This window comes from Solanum verrucosum, unplaced genomic scaffold (assembly GCF_900185275.1).
Source record: "Solanum verrucosum unplaced genomic scaffold, falcon-dt-bn FXZP01000258.1, whole genome shotgun sequence".
In the NCBI taxonomy this organism is placed as follows: Eukaryota; Viridiplantae; Streptophyta; class Magnoliopsida; order Solanales; family Solanaceae; genus Solanum; species Solanum verrucosum.
The window spans coordinates 1279352-1288914 of record NW_026019974.1 but is presented as its reverse complement, the minus strand read 5'-3'; positions in this window follow the sequence as shown (position 1 = coordinate 1288914).

Genomic DNA, 9563 nt, shown 5'->3' with positions numbered 1-9563 from the left:
TAGTGCTCTTTTAATAATGAGCATGTTGTTGTTGTTGTTGGTTTGCATGGTTGTTTGTTGGGTGTTGAGTTGATGTTACACCCTTAGCTTTGTAAGAGTAACCTCATTCGAGGACGAATGTTCCCACGGGGGAGTTATTGTAACATCCGGCAATTTGAAATAAGTATGGAAAAGCTTGAAATTTGGAAATAGTCATTTTTGGAAAAAAATTTAAAATCTGGAAATTTGGCTAAGTGTGGAAATCATTGAGTTTTTGGCCAACTTTGAGCAGTCGTAACTCCTAGCTCAGCATGAGTTAGGAGTAGTTCCAGTTAGTTGTGAACCTTGTGGAATGATCTTTCCAACTCCACCGAGTTTACTCGATTCCGAGTTCGTATGAGCGAGTTATGGCCATTGAAAGTTGGGCAGTTTGCAGGGAATCCATCCGGAAATTTTAAGGGCATTTTGGTCTTTTCCTAGACAATTCTTTTGGGATTATATTGTTGTATAGGGCTGATCTTTGAATCATTTTTTCCCATTTTAAATGAGTAAAAGCTAGGGCTTGAGAAGAAGAAGAGAAGAAGAAGAAAAGAAGGGGAAGAAGAAGAGAACAAAGAGGAGATCAACTAGTTCCGTCAAGGTTCCGTCGTGGAAATCGTCGGGGGTGATCCCTATCAAGGTATGTGAGTTCTTTGTGTGGGTTGATCCTTTCCCCCACACACCAAGCTCATTTTATGATTTGAGAAAAGATTGGAATTGTTGTTGAAGTTGTTGAAGTTATTGTTGGTTGTGGGACATGATTGGATTGTACATTTGAGTTGTAATCTATGGTATGTTGAGATATTGATGATCCCTAGTGTTTGGGGTTAAATCCATTGAAGTAAGGATGGTTTAGAGTTGAAGAAAAAGGGGAGAAAAGTTGAGTTTTCTGGGTAAGGGGTCAGCGCGTCGTGCCTGCCAGCGCCCCCCAAAAGGGGCTCTGAGGTTTTCCCCTTGGGGCGGCGCGCCTCTCAGTATGCCAGCAGTCGCTCTCTGAAGTTTATGGTCTGGCGCTCCGCGCCTCTTAGAGCGCCAAATTTTCCTATTCTTTCCATGCTTTCTCATGCATGTTCCTAGGTGTTATACCTATGCTCCCTAGTTGTTTCCAACATCCCAAAGTGTTTTTAAACCTCCCGAACTCATCTATAAACATGCGATTATATGTCTTGAATCCATAATCCAATTCAAGGCGAGTTAGGATCAAGTTAAAGAGAAGTTAGAGTCAAGTCAAGCAAAGTTCAGAAGTTAGTTCAAGTAAGTTTTCAAACTTGTCAAGAGTCTTTATTGAACATTTTAACTTCATTCTAAGGCTTGAGTCGCAAGTCAAGTAAAGAGTATCAAGTTTCAAGTTAAGTCCAGAGTTTAAAGTTGAGTTCATTTCTCAAAGGTATTAGGGAACTATGTATTCCCAAGGAAGTTTTAAAGAAATGTTTTTACATTTAAACAAGGTTGGAAACTTAGATTTCCAAAGGAGCCTTCGGGCTAGTTTTTGAGTAATTATCTCATATCAGCAGGAAGAAAGATGTTTTAAAAACATAAGAGCCTGTACATTTTTAGGAGTAGTATCGAGCACCGAATTGGGGGAGCGTTCAAAGAACCCACAGTCCCCATAGAACCATGTTAGCCACCATGGGTAGAAAAGGTTCATACTTTTTAGATGAATCCTTTTCAGATTAGACTAGTGGATCCATTAGGCAGTTCAGGTCTTATACATTTGGCCAGGTATAAGATGCTCTGGTAACGTGAGGTTGATCGCTGTATCATCACTATAACTCTCATGTGATGGTTGTCGGTTAGAGAAACTCCCACAGCAGTTATTGTATTTTCATACACAGAAGTTATTGTATTTTTATATACATCAGATTATTGTATTTCTATATACATTTTAGGCTTATTGTATCTTTGTATACACACAGAGTTTATAGCATGTTTTAAACAGTCTTCTTTATATCGCACTTGTTTTAAATTGCCTTATATTGAAAGAAGTCAGTCAGGTTGAGTTGAGTTGAGCCAGGTAAGCTATTCCGTTTCTTCCAGATTTCCTTCTAGCCTTTGTTGCTTAGCAAGTAAAGGTTATTTAAACAAAAAAAAAGAGAAGAGAGTGAGGATTGCATTGGAAAATGTTGTACCACTTGTTTCAACTGGTGAACAGACTAAGGGCACATTTATAGGGAGAACAATAAATCTTGAAATTGAGTTATCGATCCATAAAAGTATATGGTTGTAGGATCACATTGTTCTTAATTACTATGAATCAGAAAACAACTCATGGATTCTAATAATAAGTAGGGAGAACATTGAAAAGAATAGGTTAGACTTGGGGATGATTAAGATTGCATGAACTCCCCCCAATGATTTCCTAGATAATTGTTCTCTATAATTTTATTAGCTCAAATGTTATTCAAAACTAATCGAAAGAGTGAGTGGTCGTCGTCAATAAAAATACCCAACTAAGAATCGGGGTTGAACCCACAGAGAACATTTTGTTGGGGATTGAAAATATAAATGCTAACTAGATACTAGTTTGAATCTAAATATACAAGGTACAAAATTATCAAATAGAAGATAATTTTTCTAGATACACTTCTAATGGGGGCAAAGCTGATATCAAACAAGGGATGTATGGGAATTGAGAAAATTCGAGATTCAATTAACACTCAATGATTTATTGCAATTCAATCCAAGATCAATCACTAATAGGTAGGCTAAGTAATCATAGGACAATTCAAATCTCCTCTCTCTCTCTCAAAGGACTATTTCATGACATCTCCTTTCGGTCTCAATCGCGTGATTCAAAAAAAAAACTAACTACCATAACATAGACCTCTCTTTCGAGTAAGTCTTGCATTCAACAATAAAACCATAAACTTTCTCCTTTCGGTCTCAAATTCAAGATTCAAAGCTACAATGCCATTTTCAATTTAATTCTCCACTTCACGGATCTATATTCAAGCAAACCACAAAGATTGGAAGATAGGATTGAGCATGCACTCGCAACACAAAAATTGAAACATGAAAACTAGATTGAACCCATTTCATGAAATCAAACATGGAAATAAGAAAATACAAAAATAATAGAGCAATAATTCAAATACACAAATAGCTTTGTCTATTCCTAGCACAAAATTCCCAATTTCGTATAAGCAATTACACCCACATTTCTAGCCATTAAGATCAAGAAAATGAAGAAAGGTAAAAGAGATTTACTGAAACACAATTCAATCCCCAAATACAAAAATGAAATGTCAGGCAACTTGCCTTCAATGTCTCAACCCCAAAATTAAGAACAACAAAAACTCTACTCTAAGATGAGTTCTTCTTTCTACAATATTCTCTTTCTAAATATTCTTGGATGATGAATTCTCCTCCACTCTAACCCTATTTTCTGAATTTGGGTCTGATGCTTGAGAATTTCCCATTCTTCCTTTGTCTTGATAGGTGAGCTTCGCAAAAGCGGTAGGAGATTCGCAAACGCAAAAGCTAACATAAGTTCCCTTAAGCGAACTCCACTTTTTTGAACCAGCTCAATGAAGCGAACGCTGCCTGGAAGCGACCTGTTGACTTTGTTTACTAGTTCTCTTAAGCGAACAATCTTTTGTAGGTGCGAGATCTGGTGGTGTGCTTATTTTCTACTTTTATGCATCCTTTTCCATCCCAACAACAAACACCTGAGATCAACACAATTCAACGGGTAATTAGCCTCTTTCTCTACTTGAGTTCCATTAAATTATAAGAAAAGAGCTACAAATGAGTGCAAATCCACCACTCATCAACACCCCAACTTAAGACTATGCTTGTCTTCAAGCAAAAAAAAATTAAACATAGGAGGCACTCAATTTAAGCACAGCACTCTTCAATTTTCACTAGGGGTTATGGTCATGACTTTTGTTTGTACTAATAATTAGCAAGCAAACATGTGATTTCCAATTCAAGCAACTCCCTAATCAATGGTAGATTTGCACTCATTAAAGGTCCATTTAGCTCAATAATTAGTGTCCTCAATGCCTAACTTTGTCCTTTTCTAATAAACATAGATGATTTGTATCTCCAAAGGCAATTGGACAAGTCTAGGACGGATGTTTGAAATAATGGTCAAATATACAAAAGAAGTGTAAACTACACTTTGAAGATCACTTAACGAGGAGGGCGAGTCACCTAGTCTGTGCTCTCCCAATATGAAAGTTCACCGAGTCAACCCTCAAGTTCAATTGGTAAAGTAAGGTAAGAAGAGCAATTTGCCGAAAGATATAAGGCAAAATGAGTGGTTGTCGTCAAAGTTAAGAGTCCTGACAAATTAAATGATGGCTCAAAGAGTTATATAAGAAGTAAATTGGTGAATCACCAAAGTGACAAAAGCGTACTCAGAAGGGATTGCCTAAGGCGACTCAAACAACTGAAGCGTGAAGCAAGAAAAAGGAGAACTTAAGGAAAATGGGTGATTCACCGATTGCAGTTTGTGAACTGAGCTAACGTCACCGAAAGGGACACAAAACTACATTTCGAGTAAAATTTTGGGAAACTGTAAATAGCCCAGAGGAGAGAGAAAGAGACATAGAAATATATTAGGGAAGTTTCTAAACATTCTAGAGAGAGAAACATTTTATTGAAGAGGAACAATTTTCTTGTAAAAGCTTTCACTTGTGAAAACAAAGATTTTAAAATTTGAGGCTGGAATTGAAGTGGGTTTGCTATTATATCTCTAAATTCAAGTTACCTGTGGTTAATTTCATGCAAGATATAATATATTTACACATTGCAATGTGTGGCTAAAATCCCAAACTCTTGGTGTATGATTATGGGGTTGAGTGTTGATTTAATCCAGTGGGTTGTTGAATTACTGTGTCTTCTGACTATCAATAATAAATTTGATTCATTACTGATTGATTAATTTATGAATTGAGATGGCCAACTTAATTCTACTTTTGATCTTGTAATGGTGCTCAAAAGAGACTAATATATGTGGGTAATCTTATCAATAGTTGTAGTTTAGGATACTTGATTGCATATATAAAGTTTTAGGTTTCTTTAAATGGTTTTTAGATGATACTGAAAGGGGTTTCTATGCAAGGATGCTTTGATATTGAAATAATATTAGCATCAATTATAATGACCTAGCTTATTTATGATTGGATGGTTGTAACAAGCAAGTCTTTGACACCCCAATATGAATCAAAATTTGACTTCCACACCCTTTGAGTTCTTTACCTTTGTGGATTGTCAATTACTTCACTATTGCTAATTCGGTGAGTGAATTGTTGTTATTAAAATTTGTGGATTTCTCCACCCATATTTCATTTCAATAGAATTAATTGCTTGTCAATTCTCTAACTAAATTACTAACCACATATCATTCCCTGTGCTATTTGACCCCAACTCTTAGTCGGGTATTTATACTGACCACAGTTGTCACTCTTTTAACTAGTTTTAGAGGGTGATTTGAGCATTATTAAAAATGGTGCCGCTGTCGAGGATTGGAAGTTATGAATTTTGTTTAAGAAGTAATTTGCATATTAATGTGTTTTGTAGTTGAACGGTCTTACGCTTGGGTTCTTGTGGTGACCTCTTGGTAGGTATAATTATGAATACGCATCATGGTAATGATTCTAGTTTCCATGGAAGAGACAATGATGTTAGAAGAAAAAAGGAAGTGGTTTCTTACCCCCACCAAGGAGGTGGGAGCAATCTTTCTACCATTGGTGTAAAAGGGGGTTACCTTTTTCAACACGGAAGGATTGTTTTGGGGTCTACATAATAAAGACCCTATTAAGTACCTCCAAAAATTTGCAAATGTGTGTAATCCTTTTTCAATGAAAGGCATCTCACAAAATTCAATGATGTTGCAATTATTTTCCTTCTCTTTAATAGGAGAGGTGACTAGATGGTTGATTGAATTTCCAAGAATGTCAATTACCTCATGGAAAGAGTTGAGGGGAACTTTCCTTGAAAGATTCTTTTCTCCATCAAGAATTATGAAGTTGAGAAGGAATATCCAAGATTATGAAAGGATGCGTTGGGAACCATGGCATGAAACTTTGATACAGTTTAAGCGAGTATTGCCTCAATGTCCCAGATGAGCAATTATTGCAATATTTTTACCAAAGTCTTGACGTCTTGGATAAGGGGTTTGTTGATCATCCTATGCAAGGAGGCATCATTAGACAGTCATTCACGGAAGCAAAAAAGTTACTTTATGAGGTGACAAAAATAAAGCAAGCCTGGCACATGAGTGATGATTATGTATCACTTCCATATCTAGGGGAATTCAAGGAACAAGAAGAAAAGAATGAAGAGCGTACTAAAAGCATTAGTTGGTTAACCACCCAGGTTGAAATCTTATCAGGGCATGTTCATCGAGACAAATCAAACTAAATAAATGCAATATCCCAGTGTGGGTATGAAGAGGAGATGCACAAAGGAGGTGGAAACTCGAAAGGTTTTCGGCCAAGTCATTTTACGCTTGTAAGAAATAAAGGTTAGACAAATGGTATTGATGAGAGGTATTAGAGAGGAAAGATGAAGAACTCAAATATGAACGTCATTATGGATCGATGAAGACCCCCACTTATGATTTGTTGGCTAAAATTATAAGTGAGGTTTAGGGTTCAAACATGATTTTGCAAGAGATGAAGAGTGACGTTTTAGGTTTTCTCACTACCGCAGTCTCACATGCATATTCCATAAAAAAAAACTTGATAAGAGATAGGGAAGCTAACCGCTCTTGCATATGCAAATTCGGATGAGCATGAACCATCTAATTGAAATGGGGATCAAAGAAATTCCTATCATGTTACATTAATTGTGAGTAGAAGTATGAAGGCATTGCATGAGGTAGCAAGGCCAGCCGAAGCAGAAAACCAAAGAGTAATTGACGATAACAAATCATCTAAGGAAATGGATTAAGATAGAGAGAAAGAAGTAGAAACTGGGTCAAAGATGAATGTGAGGAAAGTGGTGTTTAAATTCATCTACATTACCTTCAATCAAGATCACACCTCCAATCCCACAAATGTTAAGAAACAAAAATGACAACGCAAAATTCCAAAAGTATGTGGAAATAGTGAAATATTTGAAAGAGAACATCTTATTGGTGGATGCTTTGACTGAAATGTCGGGTTATGCTTAATACATGAAAGAGTTGGCGACAAATAAAAGGGTGATAGATTGTGAAACAGTCGCCTTACCAAAAACATGTGGTGCAGTTATGGACAAAAATGATGTCCTAAAGAGAGATGACCCGGGAGCTTTCACAATCTCATGTACCATTGGTAGGTGAACCTTTGCAAAAGCTTTATGTGATATTGGTGCAAGCTGATGAGTCTGAGATTTGGACTCATTTGGGCCTTTATTTGGATAGATTTAGTGTCCTTGAATACTTAATGTGTGCCATAAACGGATGAAAAACCCTTGGTTTTTAGGTACATGGATTAAGAAACAAAGCAAGGACACTAACATTAAAAAAGGAACAAAACAAACTGAAAGAATGAAGAAAGGCAAGCCTGTTCATCGCCAAGGTCACTTGGCGAATCGCCAAGGTCACTTGGAGAATCACCAAGGTCACTTGGCGAATCGCTGAATGGCTATCTGAACGCCTAATGTTCCAGTGTGCCAAGCCATGAGGGAAGAAACCAAGATCGGCAGTAGAAAGGAGCAGTGGGCGAATCGCCGAGAAGTTCTGTGAAGCAGTGATAGAGTGCACAAAGTTACAGGACCCAAGGATACTGAATGAAAAGGAGAAAAGGCTATGGAAAAGATCAAAGGGCAGCTCGCCGAGTGGTTCGGCTAGCCCGACTTACTTCACCGAATGCCCATTCACAGCATATTTTTGGCAACTATAAATAGGATTTTCAACATTTAGTTTAGTATCAAATAACCTTTTTAATCCATCTATTTTTATTTTTTAGCACTTGGAGACATTTTTCTCTAAAGTTTTTCCATAGCTTTGAAGGATTGAAGAAATTCACTTTTGAGAATTTGGAAGTGGGTCTTTGAGATTCATCAAATTGGAGCATTGTAAGGATGAAATTACCCTTACACCATTGATGGATAATTAATTTGGTAACTATTTTTACCTTTTTATGATCTCTAGCTAAAACCCCAATTCTTGGGGTGTGATCATGTGATTATGGGCTGATTTAGCTTATGGGTATTGCTAATTGTTAGTTTAAATGCTATTTAAAAATGAGTATAATCATTACGGTTTAATCTAAGAATTGTAGTTGCAAATGCAGTTCTATGTTTGTGTTCTTGGCTTGCGAGAGAGAGAGGTTTTAGAACTAAGATTATTGATTGATGGTTTATAGGTATTGGGTTGACCTGGGTTTCACTCGAGAGAGTGAATCCTAAACTTAATCTCACACATTCAGCTTGAGAGAGTGAATGGAATAAGGTGTGGGCTTCTCATAAATCGCATGTTTGTTGATGTTCGAGACAAATCACTTGATTCAGGGTAATTGTTCGAGAGAAAATTACCTCCCTTATAGGCTAGCCTACTCACTAATATCTAGCTATTTACTAATATTTTCAATTACCCATGTGTCTATATTTACCTATAATCGATCACATTCCCAGAATTTGTCTCATTATTGTTAATTCCTAGTGTTTGTGACTGCTTTTAGATGATAATCAAAACAAACCCTCCCCCCATTCGACATTCGTGTCACTCCTTTTACTTGATTATGTCTTTAATCGATAATTTCTATTCCTATGGGTGATTTGACAACGTCTGCACTTTCTAATTGAATTTAAAATACGTATCGTTCCCTGTGGGATTCGACCCAACTCATTTAGTTGGGTTTTATGTTGATTTACAATCGTTGACACCTAGAATTGGATGAGGTGTGCTTGAAACGTTAAAAATCAAAAGCATAAATTTGATGCCATTGGTGATATTTGAGAACCTTGAACTTGATAAACCAAAACCCACAAATATGAGGCTTCTAATTATTGATTGTTCAATAATGAAACTGGTGGGTGTGGTATATGATGTGCTAATGAAAGTTGACAAATTTTTGTTCCCTGCTATTTTTGTTGTTCTTGATTGTGAAATTGATGTTGAGATTTTGGTTATTCTCGGTAGACCATTTTTGGCCACGGGCAAGGCTTTTGTTGATGTGGAAGGAGGGGAGTTGAAATTCAATGATGAAGTAGTTAGCTTCAATATTCACGAATCAATGAAAAACCAGAGTAATATGCATGTGGTGTCTCATTTGGATTAAATTGATGAAGTCGTGGCAAGTACTGGAAGTTCAGTCTATTATAGAGAACCCATTTCTCAAGTGCTACCTAATTAATACTATGATGAAATCAACAACTATGAGAGGTTATAGCTGCTCTTGTAGGCATGGTATCGCATAATTCTTTCCATACTAAACTTGACCTCAATTTTTCTACTAGAGAAGAACCACCGGCAAAACCATCCATCATGAACAAATGAAATTATAGTTGAAGGAACTCCCGCCTCATCTCAAGTATGTTTTCTTGGGGGCTAACAACACTCTTCCAGTAATCATTGCAAGCGATCTCAAACAATGACAAGTTGAATTTTT